Raw genomic sequence first — 23,804 nt, 5'->3', positions numbered from 1 at the left:
AAACCTAAATCAGGATGGGCGGACGCGGGATTGAACCGTCGTCCTTCCGAATGCGAGTCCAGTGTCTAACCACTGCGCCACCTCGCTCGGTCCTGCTGCCTTCAACCCTCTACTAAACTAAAGCGAACAAATGCCGTATATGTGAGACCTTTCTCCACTTGTGACTCTTCTATAATAAACAACGTTCATAACATTCACATACGCAAAATCCAATTCGTAGCTGCAACGCAAATACTAGAACTTTTAAAACAAAAAACACACAAAAAAGAGAGAGAGAGAGAAAATGACAACTGATACATGTAGCACGCTACGCATGCTGTATAACAGCACAAATTTCACTCAGTTTATCGAAATTATCTGGCACGGAAAATCAAAGTACAATAAGAAGCAATTTCATGCTTTCCAGTGCGAGAGCGGAGACGTGCCTAAGACGCGCCACTGCCGTTCACCTGGTCTGATAGCCGCCAGCGTCGAGTGGCCGCTGTAGGACGAGGACGCCTTCGACCATCAACTGTTCTGATCTTGACGCAGCCACGAGTTCTTTCGTGAATGGTGTTGCTATTACTGGTGGGTTCGAAAGGGAATCAAATTATCTTTAAGGTTCCTTCAGACTGATACCTTTAGCAGATAGCCGAAACGCGGATGAAAAATGAAGGAATGTGTGGACTCGAACCCGCAACTTTACATTGCAATGCGCGACGTTTACCGACGTTAACCACTAGAAAATGAACAGATACAGCAATGTAAAAATTCGAGCTGAAGACAATACTTCATCAAGACACATCCGCATGCAACAGAGTTGCTAGATCGTGCAGACGGTCGGCCTTAAATAACAGAGGGGCAGTCAGTTTTCGTCCAGTGTACAATGACAATACAAATAACTGTACGCAGGTGATTCAGTATGGCCTTCATGACATAGAAACACACACAAATTTATTCAGATTAGTTATGGAAACAGTTTGATAGTCACATCAAAGCAACATAAGACAACGAGGACTCGAGATAGTGACATATAATAAACAGCGTAGAAAATTCTAAGTTCTTGGCAGTGAAGATTGATGAAAACTTAAATTGGGAAAACCATATAGTACAGCCGCGCGGTCTTGGGCGCCTTCCCACGGTTCGCGCGGTTCCCTCATCGGAGGTTCGAGTACTCCCTCTGGCATAGGTGTGTGTGTGTGTGTGTGTGTGTGTGTGTGTGTGTGTGTGTGTGTGGTACTTAGCGTAAGTCAGTTTAAGTTAGATTAACCCTTTTACTGCTCTGGACGTGTAAACGCGCGCGCCTTTGTCCTGTCCCTGTGTGCTCTGAACGTGTTTAGCGCGCCACCAGTCCTTCTACCTGGTACTCTACTCCTACGCGTAGGCACGTTCAGAGTACCAGGTAGAAGGACTGGTGGCGCGCGTAAACACGTTCAGAGCACACAGGGACAGGTACAAAGGCGCGCGCGTTTACACGTCCAGAGCAGTTAAAGGGTTAAGTAATATGTAAGCCTATGGACCGATGGCCTCAGCAATTTGGTCCCATAGGAACTTAACAGAAATTTCCAATTTACGTATAGTACACAGGCTGAAACGCCCTCATTCAGCTACTTTTTCCTAAGAATAACTGCCAACTTTCGGGACATCGAAAGCAGTAAGTTAACGTATCTTCAAACAATGATCCCCTCCAAGATAATATTCTGGGGTATATCTGTATATGTACTTGACAACTGCTGAAGACCCACTGCCAAACAACCAGACAGACGACAATTACTAAGAAACACACGACCAATGACAGTAAAAGAAAATGGGACTTGTTAACCGCATAACGAAGACTGTGCACGAACGCTTTTTGTGCATTCGAGAGTTCAGGCAGTGTGGTGTTTGTCGAAGGTGGTTATGGAATCGGTTAGTGCGACATTCCATGTGGTACGTAACATGCCCGCGAGACGCCATCAGAGTGCATCAATCGTGGACGACTCGATGTCGCAGGAAGTGTCAGCATGGTTGTAACAGTAATGGGTGTGTCAAAAAGTGTCATTTCGCGACCAAAAAAGGCCACTGAAAGTGGAAATGCTATGTGAAACCATGCTGGTGGCAGTAGATGGACCATCACACTGCTATAGGATCGATACCTCGCTCTAGTGGTGAAAAGAAACAGGCATCTCTCTCTTGGGCAGTTCGCTGCAGACCTTGCAACCGCTACCGGTACACGTGTCTCTACCAGAAGCATTTCGCGATGGTTCAATCAGGCTGGTCTGTATTGCTCGGAAGCCTGTTAAACGCATCCCACTTCAACCACGCCATCGTTGAGAAAGAGTTCGTTGGTGTAGGGACCATACTGGATGGAGTCGGCAACAGTGGTTCAGAGTGATGTTCTCCGACGAATACCGCTTTAACAACTAGCGCAGTGGTTAGCACACTAGACTGGCATTTGGGTGGACAACGGTATAAACTCGCGTCCAGCCATCCAAATTTAGGTTTTCAGTGTTTTCCCTAAATGGCTTAAGTCAAATCCCGGGATGGTTCTTTTGAAAGGATGCGGCCCACTTCCTCCTTCATCCTTCCCTAATACGAGCTTGTGCTCCGTCTCTAATGACCCCGATGTCGACGGTATGTTAAACAGTAATGTCCTCCTCCTTGTCCTCCCTCTCGCTGTGGCAAGTGATTTTGGCCGCCAGTTAGTGTGGAGAGAAGGGGGAACACGTTGCACATCACAGAATGTTCATGAATGTCTTCGGTATGACGTAGGCGTTATGGTGTGAGCAGGCATTATGCTCAATGGCCGAATACCGTTGGGTATCTTTGCCCGACGTATCAGTACAGGACAGCAGTATTGGAGGGATATGATTCTGGATCGTGTACGTCTGTTTAGGCTGCTCTACGTCCCGACTTTTTGTTCATTGGCCGAGAATGCCCGCCCGTACAGGACCACTGAGGTATCTCACACACTAGAAAAAGATACTGAACGTATGGAATGGCCTGCATACTTCCCAGACCTAAACCCTATAGAGCAGCGGTTCTGAACCCGTTGGCCGCGGCCGACTTCAGGACCACAGGCAACTTGGGACTGGGCCATAAACGCTGGTGAGGAGTCTAAAACAAGATAAAAATTATCGGGAGCTTCAAGGGTTTCACTCGTCAGCCGTCGGGGTCAGCGAGTACAGAATGAAAGAGTAGAAATGCCCTATCGCTATCCTATACCATCGACAACGTAGTGGTCTTTTTGTCATGTCGAAACCTGCCCTGCTTTATTTTTCTGTCCACACACACACACACACACACACACACACACACACACACACACACTGCGCTACAGGGCTGATGCACGGCCTTGGCTGGTTCAAATGGCTCTGAGCACTATGGGACTTAACATCTATGGTCATCAGTCCCCTAGAACTTAGAACTACTTAAACCTAACTAACCGAAGGACATCACACAACACCCAGTCATCACGAGGCAGAGAAAATCCCTGACCCCGCCGGGAATCGAACCCGGGAACCCGGGCGCGGGAAGCGAGAACGCTACCGCACGACCACGAGCTGCGGTCCCTTGGCTGGGCTGCCTACGACGTAAACACATAACTGGCCACAATCCTATCGCAGTTTGTCGAGTTGGTAGTTTCCCGGACGCAGCTGTTCAGAAGAATGACTCACTCGAATATGCTCATTTAGTATCTAGACACAACAAGAAAGAAGAAAGGAAGGAAGATTGGCGTCTTACGTCCCGTCCACAGATACTCTGCTAGTATTACTAGAGATGGAGCTTTGCTCGGATTTCTTACTATCGGAGTAGAAGGAAGAGGCCTTGGCCCTTTTAGGGAACCATACCGGCACTTGCCTGGGTGATAGCAGAAAACCGAGTCTGCATGGCCGATCCAAGAGTGGAACCCGGGTGTTTCGAACGCACGTTGAATGTGTTGGCCGCTATATCAACTCGCTCAGTTCCCGTGGAAATTATGCTGAATTAGCATTCACTGAGTTTTTTTTTCATATTTGGCCGCTAATAGACTTTGCATTTGTGCTGATTTGTGGAACTGATACTGACATTTCGGTATCTACAATAATGCTTTTAGTTAAGTCGTTGCGAAATAGAAAAAGAAAGAGAGAAAACAGCTGCTGAATAGTGCCTGTAATTTTCACCGGCAAAATTTCAGAATACATCGAAAATAAATCTATGTATTACTTATGCACTGTTATAGCTGAGATCCAACACAGCTGTGTCTCCATTAACTATCGTTGACAGTTTTACTAAAAAAAATGCAACAAAATGCAATGAATTATCAACGCCGTCATACTCTGTTTGCAGACCCCCATTTAATGGAGGCCTGGAAACAGCAGAGACGAAATGGAAACTGTGTGGATGACTGCAATGCGCGCCGTCTACGTGGATGCTCCGGGGCTCGAGCACCCACATAAGTAATCATGTGGGTGCGGCGCACTGAAGATTATAGTTTGACAAAAACGAAAGAAAACAAACATTTCTCGCTAACCATTATCAAAAAATAATGAGCAGTTAAAACTTTGAGATGGAAGTTAAAATTTCTAACCTCTAAAACGTAGCTGTTTGTTTCGAAAGTGTGCTAAGGCAACCATCCAAGACACTCCCCCCTTCCTTGCCTGTCTCTGGCCAAGCGAAAGGCAATCCCCACATTAACAGTGGAAGATGCTCAGACGTTTTCTGACGAACAACACTACAATATCCTCTACTCAATTCACAACAACTGTTTTAGAATAACTATTTTCCGATATTGAGCACCAACAAAGAACAAACCGAAAAATATGGGAGTTGTGACCTACTACATCAGTACTGTGACTGATTTTTTTCCTTCTTTTGTTTCAGTCAGATAAGAGAGGTGTGGTTTACGATTTCGGCGAATTATTTTCACGTAATCTTGATTGTTTTCGTTTTGCTAGTTCTCAGAGACACTATGGTATGGAAGGAAGCGGGAGCTTAGAATTTAGACCAGGAAGTTCCCATGTTCAGAAAAAAGGGACGTTACCGTGGTAATAGTACAAAGAAGATGGTCTATTGAGCGGATATGTGGAGTAAAACTCTTACGCGAGCAAAAAGTTTCTCTATTTTCAAACGGGGCACGATAAGTGGACGCTTGTGGAAAACTAACACGATATTGACCATTGCTTCTTCAATGTACTTTTGAATTCGAGCAGTTTGCTTGTCGCTATGGGTAAACTCGTCATATGTTTGTCGTTGACAACCATGTTCAGTAAAAAGAAAAAAAGTAATAAAAAAATAAAAATGGGACCCGAGCACGTGCCTTCTGCCCGTTCGTGCAGTATATTAGCGACAAACAAATAAAAGGTAGTCTTTTAAAAAATATGGAGACCTCCATGAATACACATACCTCGTTTCGCCATCGATGTGCACCTTCAGAAATTTTGGAAATTCGGCGCCCGTGACGAGAGCACAGGTTGCACTGTCACGGTCACGGACACCTCACTGGTGACTGTGAAACTGCCATTTAAATTCCTACAACAATACTTCCAACCACGGTGGACTCACGGGCCAGTCACGGCACTGCTGCGTCACTTATATGTGTAAATCCACCTTTAGCCAGTCTATCCAGTGACTGTGCGTTGTATCGTGGGGATGTGCCTGCTATTAGCTAGTGCTACTTCACGTCAATATAGATCCTTATTTTCAGACGGAGTTTTGCCGTAACACGAAGCAGTAAAGTGATGAAGGAACTGTCACATCATATTCTGTAAGTAGAGAGTGTCAATGGCTGATTGCAAGTAGTAGCAAAATAGCTACGAGTGTCCCAAAAAGCTCTTCCGGCAACAGAAGACCTCAACTTTATTACCGAAAGGCCTCAGAACTCGAGATGTTTTGCGTAATGAAATCGGCAGCGAACACACAGCTTCTACTTCACTTCGAAGTTAGGTGGTTGTTGAGGCGTAAATTTTGTTAGGATTTTTCTTATGGGTGGAACTTTCAAGTTCCTACTTAGAGTGTGTGACCGATGAAAACTGGTTCACACGGTTGGCATATCTGACGAATGTTTTCGGTGCCTTCAACGTCCTTAACTGCTCTGCAGGGCAAGGATTTTCATAAGGGTTTTTTTTTTATACAAGACAAAGTAGAAGTAATGATAATGAAACTTCAGCAGTGGGTTCAAAGTTGGAAAAGATACCTTCGACGTGTTTTCATTCTTACGTGATTTTCTGGAGACCAACGAAGTCGAGACTGATCAAATAACGGCTCCCCCCAAATCTTTGACCACCAGCCACAGGCAATTTAAAATCACACACTTTCCTCAATTTTATGCGAATATTTTTAGTAGGCCTAATTGTAAATACTAATTTCCTTTAGACCGTATCTTTTTCTAAAAGTTAATTTTCCAAACGCAACGATTTTCAAAAATTATAACTTATTTTAATTACTTGTCTTAAACTATAAGTATAAATTTTGTTCCTCATTCATATTAATGAGAAATCAACTAACTAGACTTACTAGAGTAGTATCTGTTCCTTTTCATGTTTCTTTTAGGAACTACTTCCCTAAAAATGTGGGCAAAATCCAATGGATTAGAAATCCCTTCGGAAAAGAATACTTAAAAAACCTAAAATGTCATGAAATGAAGAAAACTCATAAACATTAATTGAAGTATCATGTGATCAGTCTCCAAACTTGTTTTTTGAAACAACACTATCAATCTCGTTCTGCATGTGTGTTCGGCAAGGGTATCCAGCAATTGCCAAAATTATACTGAGCCACTTGATGGGGTTCTCGAGAACCTAGCTGTGTGAACAATTTTACTTTCTTTTTTAAAAAAAGTAAAGGAATAGACTGAAAGTAAGACTAAAATTAGATTTCAGGTTAAAATTAACAGTTTTAATGTAGATCTTTATTCTCTCATGGGGGACACACAATGTCAAAAATCCCATAGGGCTCTTATTTTTGACACTGACCACTCGATTTTGAGTTTTCATATAGCTGTGACAGCTAAGTGAATACAATACAGATCTTTACTTCATAAAAGAATCAAATATTTTTCAATCCTTTTTGCATAAGTCTTTTACTAATTAGGCCTACTGACACAAATGCGCATACAAATATATTTTTGTGGCTTTATGTTTTTTACTTGCATATTTAGTTCATTGGCTTCTAAGCAGTTTTTACAAGATAGGTAGTCCGCACAGCTAAGACGTTTAGGAACCACTGCTATAGAGCATGCCTAGATGATTTTGGCAGACGTGTTTGTCAACGTACATCCCCTTCTTGAACCATGCAAGACCTGAAAACTGCCTTGAGAGAGGTGGTGGACGACATCCCACACCGACTGTTTTACAGTTTGGTAGCCAGCTTGAACAACAGGTGCAAAATGTGTATTAGTGCCCGAGGAGGACATGTTCCTTACCGAGAGTCTGATATCGACCTGTATGTTTGGAGTCTCACCTGTGCCAAACAGGAACGATATTTATGTGATCTTATGTTGCATTTAAGGCTATCCTAATTTTGCGTGCTATAGCCCCGTTCGCCTCTCACAGTCAGCGTACGGGCGCTGATGACCACGATGTTGAGCGCCCTCCAGATGCAACAACAACAACAACAACAACAACAACAACAACGAATGTTATTTACTCCTAGCATCCTGCTTTCACGAAAGGTGAAATATGTACCACTTTTCGTTATAAATATACCACTCCAACTCCATTACGTATGTACTGTGTTTCATACCGTCCATCATATCCTGCGACTACTCCTCTCCACAAATGTGTCTGATGCCAGAATGAGATTTTCACTCTGCAGCGAAGTGTGCGCTGATATGAAACTTCCTGGCAGATTAAAACTGTGTACCGGACCGAGACTCGGACTCGGGACCTTTGCCTTTCGAGGGCAAGTGCTCTACCATCTGAGCTACCCAAGCACGACTCACGACACGTCCTCACAGCTTCAATTCTGGCAGTACCTCGTCTCCTACATTCCAAACTTTGCAGAAGCTCTTCTGCGAACCTTGCAGGACTAGCACTCCTGGAAGAAAGGAAGGTAGAGCACTTGCCCGCGAAAGGCAAAGGTCCCGAGTTCGAGTCTCGGTCTGGCACATAGTTTTAATCTGCCAGGGAGTTTCATAGCAGCGCACACCCCACTGCAGAGAGAACATCTCATTCTGGAAACATCCCCTAGGCTGTAGCTGAGCCATGTCTCCGCAGTATCCTTTCTTCGCTTCGTTTTGTTTGAAAACATCTGTTTTCGCTAATGTAGATGAGTCAAATTCAGCAACTACACTTCAGAACAAGTTTTGTACACAACATGATAATAATACCCCACCACACAGGTTAAAAATCTCCACTTCACACAGAACTAAAGTTAAGATTGGTGATTACATAAATTACGAAGGAAGGAAGGAAGGAAGGTAGAATATGTTCAAATGTGTGTGAAATCATAAGGGACTTAACTGCTACGGTCATCAGTCCCTAAGCTTACACACTACTTAACTTAAATTATCCTAAGGACAAACACACACGCCCATGCCCGAGGGAGGACTCGAACCTCCTTCGGGATCAGCCGCACAGTCCATGACTGCAGCGCCTCAGACTGCTCGGCTAGTCCCCCGCAGCGAAGGAAGGTTAGAGTAGGATTCAATACGCCGTCGGCGAAAAAGTCCTTAGAGATGGAGCAGAAAGTCGGATTGGAAGAAAAGGGGGAAGAAAACAGGCTACGCCGTTTCTTCCGGAATCCGCCTCAAGCGATCTATGAAAATTATGGGAAATCTGTATCTAGATAGTTGGAAGGGATTTGAACCGCAGTCCTCCCGAATACATGTCCAGTGTCTTACCACTGGTCCACCTCGCTCGGTTGTACAAGAAGGGAGGGAAAAAAAGTAAGTTGTCATTCCAAGATGTCTGTGTACTGCAGTAACAGTGCTTTCCCTGTAGCCTAACAAATTGAGACTTTTGCATCTCTGCAAACTAACCCATCGCACAAAATGTGGATGAGTTTCAATATCTTCATTTTCGCGTGGAGTTTCCAATCGCCAGCGCCTAGAATGGCTAGTAAATAAACTTATTTTTACTGTCTTCCTCTGCACATTTGTTACGACAATACATTTATGCAGCACAGTAATTCCTCTTACTGTATCTTGGCATATGGGAGGAAACATGTCATTAGCTCTTAACGATATTTCGTAAAGTTCGATTAATGTCATTCATGGCCGGAAGGTATTCTTCCAACCGTTTACGTCCTGCGCGACTCCTTAGGCCACATCAATGCCTTTCATGTTTGCAAAGCAGAACTGTGCTTCCTTATAGTTTGTGATTCTCATGCACTCTGAAAGTCACATGCCGTTAAATTCAGGACACTTAAGGGGCTCCGGAAAGGCTCAAAATCATGAAAAGTTCAATTTTTACTTTTTTGCGTTTTCTGAATCTGCAGACTATTACCTTTTAATAGATATATAATTTATTCAATTCCGAAGACTACAACTATTTTTAAATTTTTTTTTAAATGTGTTCTACATGGGCGTGACCCACTGTGGCGCTGTTAAACTGCTGTCAAATGGTATTATTAACGTCCGTGTTGATCAGGTACATTTTAGTGATGTGAGATAAAGTATGTGTTGTGGCTAACCTGTGATGGTTCAATATGTATCGCTGGTATGATTGTCGATTCTTTCATGTTTATTTACTCTGTCGTTATCTCGAAAATATTCGTAATTAATTCTGTTTCTTGAGTCTCTGTTTTGTTGAAGTATAATAATGAGTAAAAGTAAAGCTATTAGAAATCCTCTGAAGGCTTTTAAGAAAAGGAGAAATGTTGGAAAGCCAAAGGTATGTGTTATTACTGTAAACAATAAAGACGATAACCAAGTGAGTGAACCTAACATCTCAAGTACACCTGCCCATACCAGTCAAAGTGGGAAAGAAAATACTTCACAGAAGAAGCTTGGTTCAATGAGTGAAAACTATGAGTGTTTTATGGGCGAATCGGATGTGAATGAAATATTTGATATGTCGGTTCTCAAAGGAATTTTTTCAAACTGTGTAAGATGTATTCATTGTAGTGAAGTTGGTCTGGAGCTCTCCATAATAAAGCACGTAGGACTTGCTAGTGAAATACAACTGAAATGTGATAAGTGTTCATACATGACCACCTTTTGGAACAGTGTTGCAGTAACTGCAACTGAAGAAAATGGTAGCAAAATCTACGAACACAACAACGAGCGATGCTTGCTTTAGACAAGGAACGCCTTCGGGCTGCAGACAGGGCTGTAAAGAGTCTAGAAATACAAGCAAGAGTAAACAGGAGGAGGAACAAGAGGAAGCTGGAGGAGGAGTTTGCAGAGGATGAAGATAATCCATCCTATGGACCTGGAATGCACTAAAAAGTTAATCCAATCTTTGTCGCTCGATTCCCAAAACTTTTATTTTCTCATACTAATTACATGTTTTCTAAGGATCTTCCAAACATATTTGTTTCAAACTTTCAGTAAATGTTACACAGTACCTTCTGCATAATTTAACACAGCCTTTTTCCAAAAAACTGTATATTTTTGAATATATAAATAAAAAATTACAAAAAATGTGAATTTTCATTACAATTGAAAAAAGTCATCTTTAATAACTGAACTAAAATTTTGTAAAATCCCTGTGTTAAGTTGTAGCCCATATTCCAATCTGTAAAAAGTTCAACTTCCTACCTCAAATACTTCGTGAGGAAAGATGTAATTTATAAGCGTTATTTTAACATTGCAAGTATAGGGCGTTCCGGAGCCCCTTAAATGCTGTACGCCAATTGTGAAACGATGGTGGTCCTTTTTACTGACCCGAAGATGAACTCGGGGTTCACGCGCAGGACACCTGTGAGCGTTCAAACAGACTTGCAAAAAACACGGTGCAGTTGGTGACAGGTTAACACTGACTACCGGCGTGTCTCGTTACACGTAAACCTGTACTCTAGACCACGTCGGCCTTGGGCGGCAAGTTTTCCAACTGCCGACCATGAAATTATAGTCGCCTATTAGTCCCCCCTTTCATTTTCTTGTGTAACGTGAACTCGCTGTCGCGAGCCGACGGAGGATTACGACACTAAGGACAGAAGTTGCCACCACTACGGTCGCAGATTCGAATCCTGACTCGGGCATGGATGTGTGTGACGTCCTTAGGTTAGTTAGGTTTAAGTAGTTCTGAGTTCTAGGGGACTGATGTTAAGTCCCATAGTGCTCAGAGCCATTTGAACCAATAGCGACAGCTATGAAGAATGGTTAGAATGTTACCTTCAAACGATTCTCACAATATTACATGTCCAGAGCAAGATTGTAAACGTGAATTACTCCACAGAACTCTTATGAACGTCTGTTACAGATGATCCATTTAGTACAATGACTGAAATGAAAAGTGTGACACAAAGAAGCGCTCGGCCAGAGCGATCAATTTCCACGTCCTTGGGATATCTGGATTATAATTTCATACTTATACGAGCTTATTTAAGTATTTTTAGTGCAGAAAGAAGCCATTCCTACACTTGAGGTACGGTGTGTGTCACGTTACTGGAATTCTTCAAGTGATGATGGCAACATGTGTGGACGTGGAAATGCACGTGCACATGCATGTGCAACTTATCGCAGTCTTTCCGCCTTTGAGGAGAGAAGATACGGTGGACTCAGGGCAGCCGTGTAGCAGGGAGTTTAGGCACGAGTCATCCCAGAAGGACTATACCGCGAAATACGAGGGTTATTCGGAAAGTAAGGTCTCATGGGGTGCTAAGTGGAAACCACAGTGAATATCCGATGAAGCTTCGCACAGATGTGTTGGGCAGTGTCTCCAGTATGCCCACCGATCGCGTCACGTAGGTCTTTTCAGTTCTGAACGCACAGTGAGCACGTAAAGATGCTTAGAACAATAGTGTCTCCCGCCAAGTATGAGGGCTTGGTGAGATTTCACGTGATGTCATGCAGCCCACATAACATAACTGCGATACGTTTCCTTCTGCATGACAATTCTCGGCCGCACGCTGAAGGGGGCAATGAAGATGCTCCTGCAGCGTTTTCGATAGGAAGCGTTTGACCACCCACAACAGAGCCTGTAATTGACTACACCTGAGTTTGATCTCTGCTCACACGAACAGCTAGCAATGAAGATAACGTTCTGGCAAAGACAACGAGCTGTAGACCAGCGTAGAGAATTGGCAGGAGACACAGATGGCTTCTTTCTATGACGAGGTTATTGGGAAGTTGGTACCACGCTACGCAAGTGTCTAAATCGGAGCGGTGACTATGTACAGAAGTAGCTAACTGTTACAAATAAAACATTTTGCGACCGAACAGGCGTTACTTACCGAACATGCTTCGTATCTGGGATCTGACGAAGGGTGTTCTCCCTCTCGCCACATGAATGTATGAAATGCACCCAGGAAGTGTTTAATATGATCGTAGTGGTGGTCCCGGTGTTATAGCGCGCGCGCGTGCTTGCGTGTGTCTTTTTGTGGATGACAATGCGCGACCGCATCGAGATGCGCAGGTAGTGCAGGTCTTGGAATGAGAAGATATTCGGTGAACGGAGAGGGATGACCGCCCCCCCCCCCTGCCGCGGACATAATCCCATTGAGCACATGTGGGATGAGTTGGGGAGACATACTGTAGCACTGACCATCCAACAGCGTGGTGGTGGTGGTGGTGGTGGTGGTGGTGGTGGCGGCGGGGTGGAACACTACCACAAGAACTCCTTATCAGTAGTAATAATAATAATAATAATAAGGGTTACCGCACAAAACACATGTCGTAGTGCAGACAGTACAGCTGTTGATATCATATGTATTAATTACTGACAAGAAGACATCACAGAGGCTCTTCAAATGGTTCAAATGGCTCTGAGCACTAAGGGACTTAACATCTGAGGTAATCAGTCCCCTAGGACTTAGAACTACTTAAACCTAACTAACCTAAGGACATCACACACACCGATTCCCGAGGCAAGATTCGAACATGCGACCGTAGCAGTTGCGCGGTTCCGGATTGAAGCGCCTAGAACTGCTCGGACAGCTCGGCCGGCTGACGGGCTCTCTTAGGTTTCTTTTGATGTTTAGAGGATTTGAAGTCCACAGATAGGACATCAGTTTTCTACGCCATTACAACGCAATTCTCTAATGGACGCGAAAAAATCGTCTTTAAGATTTTCGAGCGCAAAATATTTATTAACAAACAAAAATGTCCATTAACAAATAATGAATCAAAATTTTTTTGCAAAACTAACGTTTTTATTTTTAACTGCTGATTGTCTAAAAATATAGCACAACATAATATTCACGAGAAATTAAAATTTGGCGAAGAAGAGTCGATTACAAAATAAAATACTATTTTTATTTACGGATATGGAACAGTATTATTGATGACATAATATTTTTTATTTACAATAAAGAATTTAACGTGTTTGTATCAAATTTTAATCTTGTTTGATACAAACAGCAATTAAAAATAACTTTCTTTATAAAAATTTTAATTTAATATTTGTTAAATAACATTTTTGTTTGTTTACAAATATGGAAATTATAAGTGGAAAAATGTGGCAGCTACCAATACTCGAACCCGTCACCTTGCTATTATCAAAGCAGGAGTGTTGGTACCACAGGGTACGAGAAGGAGAACTCCTGTTAAGTTTGGACGGTATGAAATGGAGGTACTGGCGGAAATACAGCGGGATTCAAAAAGGAAGAATAGTGAAAGATAGAAACAAATTGCGCAAGTCACTGGACAGAGGAAGGTTCAGAGTTGTGTGTTCAGACAGACATTATACCATATACTCAAAGATGAGCAACATGCGTTGTTCGAGCAACATTGAAATGGGAGTCCATTTTCTTCAACATATGACTGAACAGGTCCCTGTTTATTGAATCGACAGGTTCAACAATTAGATTTATCAGATCCTGAAGCAGTGCTCCCATGAGTGGGACAAATACTATGTTTTATGTACCCCCCACAGAAAAAAAATCACAAGGTCTAAGACCTGGTGACCTGGGACGCCATGAACAATGAACTAGATCCTGTCCACCTCTTCCAGTCCAACGTTGTGGGTTGGTGGTGTTGAGGTAACGCCGCACCTCAAGCTGAAAGTGAGGCGGAACGCCGTTATAAATAAACTGTGAAAAGAAAGAGCACAAAAACAGCACAAAACACATTCAGTTTCGGTGAGTCTCATGTTCGACGAGGTCAGCACTATTTTGTGTCCCAACTTCTTACATTATAGCTGTTTACTTTACCCGAAAGTTGGAAAGTCGATTCAACCGGAAAGATCATTTGGAAAAATGATCCTCTGCCACATCCTGGAAATTCAAATGCAAAATTCGCACCTTCTGTTATGATCGCCTGGGCGCAACTGTTGCAATACCTGCAATTCGTAAGGATTCACATGCAGGCGGCGTCTGAGAACAGACTATCGTCTGAGGAAGACGAATATTCTGGCATGCCCGTCTTGTGGACTTCCTAGAGTTCCGTGTGAACGCATTGCGGATACATTAGACATTTTCATCGGACGTACGGGCCGACCAGTGCTCCTCCCTTTGCATATGCAACCAGCTTCCAAGAATTTTCTATGCCATACATAAATCTGCTTGTGCAGAGGCGGCTTCTTACTGAATCGACGGCGGAATGCACTTTGCACTTGGGCAGTTGGAAAAGAAGGAATGAAGGAAAAATGTGTTTAACGTGTCGTCGACTTGGAGGTCATTACAGAAGGAGCACAAGCTCGGATGGTGTCAGGAAAGAAATCGGGCGTGCCCTTTCAAAGAAACCTTGCAATTGCCTCCATTTAGGGAACTCACGGAAAACCTAAATCTGGTTAGCCGGGCGCGACTTTGAACCATTGTGTTCCCGAATGAGAGTCCAGTGTGCTAACCACTGCGCCACCTCGCTCGGTTTTAACAATTGGACTGACTGCGCGCAAATTCCAATACATAAAATGATTGCTCTGTGGTGTAGCAGCCAAAATGCTACAAACAAACAACAGCGCGACTGTGTCAAAACTCTGAACCTTCCTCTATCCAGTCACATGCGCAATGTGTTTTTATCTTTTATAGTTTGTCTGTAATAAACAACTGAAATCTGTTCGCTATTTTTTAATCACCCTGCACGGCTATGTCGTGCTCGGGTAGCTCGGTTAGTAGAACATTTGCCCGTGAAAGGCAAATGTCCCACGTTAGAGTCCCGCTCCGGCATACGGTTTCGACTAGGTTTCGTTCGCAGTTCCTTCACTTGGAATCTCCCTATTTTCACGATTCGACTTACTCTTTCGCTTAAACAGTGTATAAGAGCAGGAATTACTGAATCAGCAGATAGAATGGCTGTTTTTTGATAAAACGTATAATAATGAAGTTTAGGTAGATTTATTTAATTTGCTTTTGTCCATTTTTCAGCTGTTTTCAGATAATATGTCCTGTACTTTCATATTTCAAGCTTCAAACTTTTGAAAACTGTAATCTGAAATAAAAATACTGTTTGCTTTATTCTGTTTAAAAGTTGCGAAAATTCTCTCTCTCTCTCTCTCTCCATTCTACACATGTTTTAAAAACAGAGCGGGAGAGATTGGAGCCGACAGATAGTATCTACACTAATCTTTTTATCAAAACCAAGAGTTGATACCCAAGGTATCTACACTTTTCATTCAATATCATAACAGTAAGATACCTCTCTTACGATACCACGATAAAAGTATCGGTACTTTCCGTTCGATACCCCGTGTACCTACATGGGCGGACCTGGGAAACCATACATAAAGCATACTAATGTTTAAGGCTGGCCGGTGTTGCACAGTCATGGCCGTTAAATCTCCGCACGCGGACTCACTGCGGGTGTGGGTCACCTCCCTGTCTCGAAGGCTAGAGCGTTACATTATCCAGTCAGGTTCCCGCCAGGATACGCTACCCACATGAACCCGGCAGTAGAGATCTGAGATACCAACGCATGGCGCCTGTGTCGCTAGTCGGGGCAAAGTTATCCTCGATGCTCCACGCAAAGCGTCTCATAGTTCACTCGTATGATATTTTGGTAGCTGAGACCCCCCTACAAACAGCTATCTACTACTATCACCTACTGTTTCCGAGAGAGCGTCGCAAGTACTGGGACTAAATTTTGGGCATTCTGGGATGTCACTTTTTTTTTTTAAGTTAAAGATTCAGCAACTTATCTTACCAATTGTCCAGTTTTGCTGACTATCTCATAAGTGGTGCGTTGTTCATTAAGGCACAGGAGGCACTAGGGCGCGTCTCATGGCGTATACATTCATTTTTCCTTGCTCAGTACACCACTGGAATAGGGCAGAAGATAGCTAATATTGGTACAAAGTAACTTCCGTCATGCATTGAACGATTGCTTCCAGAATATTTACGTGGATGTAAAACCGAGGTAACCCAACTAAGCGTCTTTCTGGCATACAGTGTGAAATACATCGAAATTACACAGTCGGCGTGCAGAAGAGTTTAGGACTGATAGGAACAGAATCTCTATTTTCAAGCGAATAGTGTCAATAATATCACCCATTCATAATATTTTAGAAATTGAGATGTGCTGACACACTTCTGCAGCTAAAAGTTGGGTTCAATGAGACAGAAAACACATTTTGTATTCTGGTCTTACAAAGAGCAGGGTTACCGCAAACGAATTAGTGAATTTGCTTCCCGTGCTAGTCACCCCCCCCACCGGCAAGTTCGTGTCTCACGCAATCACGCTCATAGCTGGACACTGCAGCGCATTCTTGGTATTCTTCAGCGGCCTGTGGCTGCTGTGTTAAACAGTATGTTCTAAATGCGTCTGTTTATATTATATCGCGAACAGAAGATGTAACGACTGTTTTGTTTCCTCTTGAAGCGTATGCCTTAGCAGAATGGCTGACGCAATCCTTCGCTTGTAGTCGGGGAGAAGTCGACAGTGTTTTTCAGAGACCAACTTGGCAATCTACCAGTTCTGTCGGCTTGAGATGAGTTCTATGCAGAATGGTTGCTTGCGGTTTATTGTGAATGCAGACGCGGATTACCTACGTTAGAGGACTTTTCCAAGGTAAAAGACAAGGAAGCAAGAACCTTTGGCACAATTTTTTTTTTTAAATTGCGGTTTTAAAACGAATGTAATTTCTATGCCGTCTCTTGTCGGAGTTTGCCCGCTGCTAAGCCATTGTCTATGAGGAAGTTGTTGCCTTTGTTATGCGCTATTCTTCTCCCTACGTTGTTCACGTACCGAAAATGATTTTATACTCCTTACTTTACATTTCACTGACTCAAATTTCACAATTTTTTGTCAATTTTTTCCCCTTGGACGTAGCTCCACAATAAATCATGACATTTATACAGTTCCTGTTTTGAATTTCCGTGTAGGTTGTCACGACAACAGCTCTCCGTACTATTAGATTACCAGCAGAGCAAAAGCAATCTAGCCCTAAAACAAACAGCGAACACACGGTAGAACGAACGGAAATGTGACATTCCGTGGGGGCGGACTGTGTAATTTAAATGAACTTCATTCTTCTCTGTATTGTTTCAATGCATGATAAATTTACATCGTCACATATTTTGCGCTGAACACAATACGTGAATGCGTGGGTGACGCTGCTTTCGTTCAGAGTTATGATCTGTACGCAACATTACTAGCATGTACGTACCACGGCCAAGTGCGTTGAATGTCTCTTCTGAGTAATTAGCAACCTTTCGCAATCCAAGAAAGAAATTCGCTGATACTGCTGAAATTAAGGGACGCCTACGGTTTCGCTGTAAAATCACGCCGGCCGGGTGGCCTAGCGGTGCTAGGGAACTGATGACCTTAAGTCCCATAGTGCTCAGAGCCATTTCAACTTTTTTCTTTGTAAAATCACGCTTGGTACCGTTTATTGAGAAAATTCGTGACACTTTTGCAGTTTGCCTTTCCCTTGCGAGATGACAGTCAAATGAGTTAGTACAACTGTTCATCTTACTGCGATGAATACATTTTGTGTTGTTGAAGGCAACAAGAGAGGGATCGGACTGCTACCAGAACATGTTCTGCAACATTCAAACAGAATCAAGGATTCGAGTTTTTTAATGCTCAATAGGCACCTAGGGCTTCGATGCAGGATTTTACTTTGCTGTTTCTGGTGGTGGTGGTGATGGTGCCACAGGATATCGAAGTCTAATTCCTCAAACATATCAACAGTTTAGTTCCATGCTTGCATCAAAACACTTGGCGACACAAACACCAAAAAGCTCATGAAACCGATAAATATTATAAAATGCATGCATGCATGCATGCATGTATGTACGTCCCACATCTCAAACTACTAGACCGATTTCAACCTAACTTGATACAGATATCCCTTGACATAAGTCAGCAATCGCTGGAGGGGGTAGGGGGCTTAGAACATTTTACACATCATAGTTCAGGAGGTATATGACGTCATAAAACACTGAGCTGCGTTAAAACGTCGCATCATACATTAAGTTTTAATACATGTATTCTTTACTACTAAGACTCTCCTACAATTAAGTCAACTTACGGAAATCCTTGCCATCTGGCAGTGCTTTTGACAGACTTCAACTGTGAAGCGCAAACGGCTGTAGGGGAAAACAATAGCTGTCTATAACACCATGAAGAGGCGTTGCCATACAGGTGTTTACAAAATGGCATTGTATACAAGCGAAGCAGCTGCGCTCAGCGTACGAAAACTGTTTCACAATTTCAAAGGTGTTTTCACGAATACATGGAAATGGAATTTTTTCGATATTACACTACGAACACAGTTTATTTTTTGTTTTCGTGTCGCCGACCAGGGTAGCCGAGCGGTTCTAGGCGCTACAGTCTGGAACCGCACGACCGCTCCGGTCGCAGGTTCGAATCCTGCCTCGGGCATGGATGTGTGTGATGTCCTTAGGTTAGTTAGGTTTAAGTGGTTCTAAATTCTAGGGGACTGATGACCTCAGATGTTAAGTCCCATAGTGCTCAGAGCCACTTCAACCATTTTTTGTTTTCGTGTCCAATAGAAAATTGGCGACACCGATCTACAAATCGAACAATATAACTCTCAACAACACAGCATCTACATTGTTAGCCCCTATGGTAGGCACAACCGAAGTATATACTGAAACGATTTAACACTCTAGTCAGTCCACAAAAGAAACAGAAGTCAACAAACAAAATTCCTACGTTATAAGAAACTATGTCTATAATCATAATGATATCCCCTCACAGAACCATCAGAGCCAAAATGTATTAGCGGTAAAGAGCTGCTCGAAAACACGCAAGTCTACGGTACTCCTAAAATAATCACAAATCCTCGTTTCCTCATGAGACATTGAAAACGAAATCGAAACGTATGTTGAGCTCTCAAGCAATTGCAGGAACCACACCTAAACATCGAGAGGAACTGACTCAATGCTCTCAGCAAAGCAACAACTCGCCAGTGTAACCACACGAACTCCTCTCAGTTCTGGCAAATATTCAAAAATACAACGGAGGAAATTGCGAAAGCTGCGCTGAAGAGCAGACCTTCAGAAAGGGTAGCGGCTTCTATCCTCGAAATTCCAGCCAACGAAGCCAACGGCCTTGTCGCAGTGGTAACACCGGTTCCCGTCAGATCACCGAAGTTAAGCGCTGTCGGGCTGGGCTAGCACTTGGATGGGTGACCGTCCGATCTGCCGAGCGCTGTTGGCAAGCGTGGTGCACTCAGCCCTTGTGAGGCAAACTGAGGAGCTACTTGATTGAGAAGTAGCGGCTTGGGTCTCGTAACTGACATACGGCCGGGAGAGAGGTGTGCTGACCACATGCCCCTCCATATCCGCATCCAGTGACGCCTGTGGTTGAGGATGACACGGCGGCCGGTCGGTGCCGTTGAGCCTGTTCGGAAGGAGATTAGTCACTTCAACGAAGCACTTAGAGAACTAGTCACTAACTGGAAGGACAACTAGTTTGCACTGACCAGCGTCTTTGACGAAAACCAAATATAATTCATATCAAATATTAGAGAAGAAAAAAAAAGTGTAGCAATAAATAAGGTGACGAGGTCGATAGAGGCACTGTGAGTGAAGTATACATCGACTCAATGGAAGACTGTGAAAAGCAAGATGATCCTAAAATCCGGAAAACAACCCAACGACTCTTGCTCGTAAAACCGATCTATGAAATGACAAATGCCCGCTATTTTTCGCTGGCGAATGAAAACTTATTCTTGACACATACGCCGGATTGAGAACGAAACATACTTCTTTCTTTCGTTTAAATCCTCATATTGCTTATTTTGTAAATAGAGCAACAAGAAATTATGTTTTAAATGTTTGTATGAAGATTGCTCTTAAAAAAAAAAAATCTTGTAACGAAAAATATGTTCGTAACATCACTGCAGAACAAATAGAGATTATTTAGTCTTTCGTTTTTTTAAACCGACACATAAGCGTTTTCAAACGTTTAAGTATTATGATGAATAAGTCAAAGTACTTAAAATCATATACAGAAGGGTTCCAATCACCCTTCTTTCAAGACAAAATAAGAGTAAATGAACCAAGTAGTATACTGATTAAAATGATGCTTTAAAGGATTACAAATGTTAAAATTCATTTAAACTAATTAACTACATAAGAATAATGATCAAAGTCAGATTGATAAAAAATTGAAAATAAATTTGGAAAGACGTGACGAGATTCGACCCCTAGACCTTCTGCATTGCAGGTACGTACCTTAACCGATACAGCACAATACCACTCTGTGGAGAATGATCTTTTTTGAGACTCTAGAATACCATGCAAAATTCCGATTTCTTTCGTCGATTACTTGCAAATGAGGGCCCACCAGGGCGAATGTGTGCTGGGTGTGATACCTGGAACCTTAACCTAAATCACCGTATAGATGGGTTCAAAAGTGCGATCCCCAACTATCGGTACCACTCTTTGTTTGAGTTCATCCGCCTGCTTAGCTGGGTGGTAACGTGCTTGCCTCCCATGCACTGGGCCCGGGCTCGAGAGTTGGACTGGGTGTTGTGTTGTCCTCATCATCATTTCATCCTCATTATCGGCCGCCAGTCGCCCAATGTGGCGCCGACCGAAATAAGACTGCACTTGGCGGCCGAACCCGAACGGGGACATCCCGGCCAACAATGCCATACCATCATTTCATTTGTTAGAGGTATGCGCCGAAGTGTGTTCTAGTGCACTGTTCACTAGTGTTACAAAACCTGTCTATTTTGTTTAGAAGTTGGATATTATGAACGATATAACAATTCACCTGTTTTATAAGAAATGTCAGCAGTATAGCAGCGATTACTTATGCGGAAAAAATCTGTTTTTTTTTGCTCAAATTTATGCGGCTCGTGAAAAGGAGCCCTATACAGGAGACGAATATAAACTGCTTTATATGAATATGTTATATAGGCGAAACATCTCAACAGAAACTCCGTACAATAACTGACAAATGTCGGTTTTCATCCTTTCAGCAGTGACCTACACATTTGTCACTGTAAATCATAACTAATTCAAAATGGTTCAAATGGCTCTGAGCACTATGGGACTCAACTGCTGAGGTCATTAGTCCCCTAGAACTTAGAACTAGTTAAACCTAACTAACCTAAGGACATCACAAACATCCATGCCCGAGGCAGGATTCGAACCTGCGACCGTAGCGGTCTCGCGGTTCCAGACTGCAGCGCCTTTAACCGCACGGCCACTTCGGCCGGCTCATAACTAATTAAAACGATAATGGAAACACAAATACTGCAGTGCACTGTTGCGTCGGAGTTTCTCTCGAGGAAGAAGTTCTGTACTGCAGTTCCTCCTATCAACATGTGTGTTCGTAGTCGGCTTTGCTGAAAACATACTGCTTACATGCGGCCTAGTGGGAGGGATCACCACTAGAGGCAACCACGACAGCAGCAAGAACTGTGTTGTGCGTCTGTGCGCACAAACCGCAAACAGACGCCCAGTAATACAACACGTCGCCGAGCGGCCGGATGTGGCTCCAGGCAAAAACTGTGAGCTTTATTCTACACATTTCGAGGCAACAAATGGTACCAGGACAGTTTAGCCTGAGACGTCGGGCGTCGTTTAACATTGTTTACACATGTTGTGTGGGCAAAGAGAAATTACTGTGTACTGGTTTCCTTTCCACAGACAATTCAAACGATTCTTAAAAACTGATGGTGTTATCAAATTTGCTTAGTGTGTATTAGCTTTAATATGGACAAAAAAGCTCAGAATACAAGAATAAAGATAAAGAGAAGGATAGCTCTGCAGTTGGGGAAACTGCAGCGAAAGCTATGAGGAAAGCTAATTAAAATAAGCATTTCGTGTTATCCCGAGATATCTCGCATAAAAATGGTTTTGAAGATTGTTTTCTTTTCTACTCGGTACAGTTCACATTATGGAAAAGGGAGAGGAAGTAAATGAGGATGAGGTGTCAGATACGATGCTGCGAGAAGAATCTGATAGGAAATTCAAAGATCCAAGCGGAAACATGGAGTAGACAAGATCACACTCAGAATTATTGAAGTCCTTGCGAGAGCCAGTCATGAAAAAAGTATTGCACATGCTGTGCAATATCCGTCAGACGGGCAAAACCACCTCAGACTTCAATAATACCCACTTGTGTGACGAATGGCAGCTAGCTCTAAATGTAGAAAAATGTAAGTTAATGCAGATGGGTAGGAAAACAAACGCATAACGTTCGAGTACAGCTTTGGCAGTGTGCCGCTTGACGCAGTCACGTCGATTACATATCTAGGCGTAACGAAATGGAGTGAGCATGTGAGAACTGTGGCAGAGAAGGCGAATGGTCGACCTCAGTTTATTGTGACAACTTTGGGAAAGTGTCGTTCATCCGTAAAGGAGACAGCATATAGGACACGAGTACGACCCATTGTTGGGTACATTTCGAGTGTTTGGGATCCGCACCAGGTCGGATTAAAGGAAGACATCGAAGCAATTGAGAGGCGGGCCGCTATATTTGATACTGGTAGGTTCTAACAACACGCAAGTATTGCAGAGGTGCTTCGGAAACTCAAATGGGAATCCCTGGAGGGAAGGCGACGTTGTTTTCGAGGAACACTATAGAGAAAATTTGAGAATCGGCATTTGAGGCTGACTGCAGATCAATTCTTCTGCCGCCAACGTACATTTTGCGCAAGGACCATGGCGATAAGATCAGAGAGATTAGGGTTCGTACAGAGGCATGTAGGCAGTCCTTTTTCCCTCTATTTGCGAGCGGAACGGAAAAGAAAATGATTAGTGGTGGTACAGGGTACCCTCCACCACACACGATCGGCATCCTTGCGGAGCATGTATGTAGAGGCAGAGACAGACTGATATGACACGCCCTGAGGCGTCACGGAATCCTCAATTTGGTAACGGATGGAAGTATGGAGGAGGGGGGCGCGGCAAAAATTACAGAGGGACAATAAGTCTCGAATGCAGCAAGCGGATTCAAGTGGACGTGGGATGCAGTAGTTACGTAGAGACGAAGAGGCATGCGCAGACTAGACTAGTGTGGAGACTTGCATCAAACCAGTCTTCGGACTGAAAACCACAACAACTGCTCATGTACGAATATTTTATTTCCACAGTTCTCATTAGGAGTATTACGAAATAACCACTCTCTCATTCGTTTGGAATATCTTTTCAGCTCTGTCCGCTGTTAGAAAGATAGCAGATATACCGTAACAGATAATGTAAAAAGTATTTAATTCAAAACGTATACTGCTTGTAGCGCAATTTGTTTTTTTACAGAAAGAAAAGCGATGTTTAAAATAATGCAGAAATTGAAACAGTTTGATATTGAACCACCGCAAGCTGCTACAGAATATAATCTTTACTGAGAAACTAGTTTCTGTTGTACAGTCAATCTCAATGCAACACGCAGCACATTACATCCA

At 43.1% G+C, this 23,804-nt stretch overlaps 1 protein-coding gene and 1 pseudogene across 1 annotated transcript in view; one reads left to right on the top strand and one right to left on the bottom strand.

Annotated features, from left to right (window-relative positions):
* LOC126481101 (syntaxin-6) overlaps positions 1–23,804 on the bottom strand; it is a 190,727-nt gene that overhangs the window by 61,966 nt on the left and 104,957 nt on the right. The gene's annotated exons all lie outside the window — the stretch shown is intronic.
* On the top strand, positions 19,486–19,603 carry LOC126482592 (5S ribosomal RNA; annotated as a pseudogene).

Source organism: Schistocerca serialis, chromosome 5, assembly GCF_023864345.2.
Source record: "Schistocerca serialis cubense isolate TAMUIC-IGC-003099 chromosome 5, iqSchSeri2.2, whole genome shotgun sequence".
NCBI lineage: Eukaryota > Metazoa > Arthropoda > Insecta > Orthoptera > Acrididae > Schistocerca > Schistocerca serialis.
Note: the sequence above shows the minus strand (reverse complement) of the source record. Positions and strands in the feature narration are given on the sequence as shown.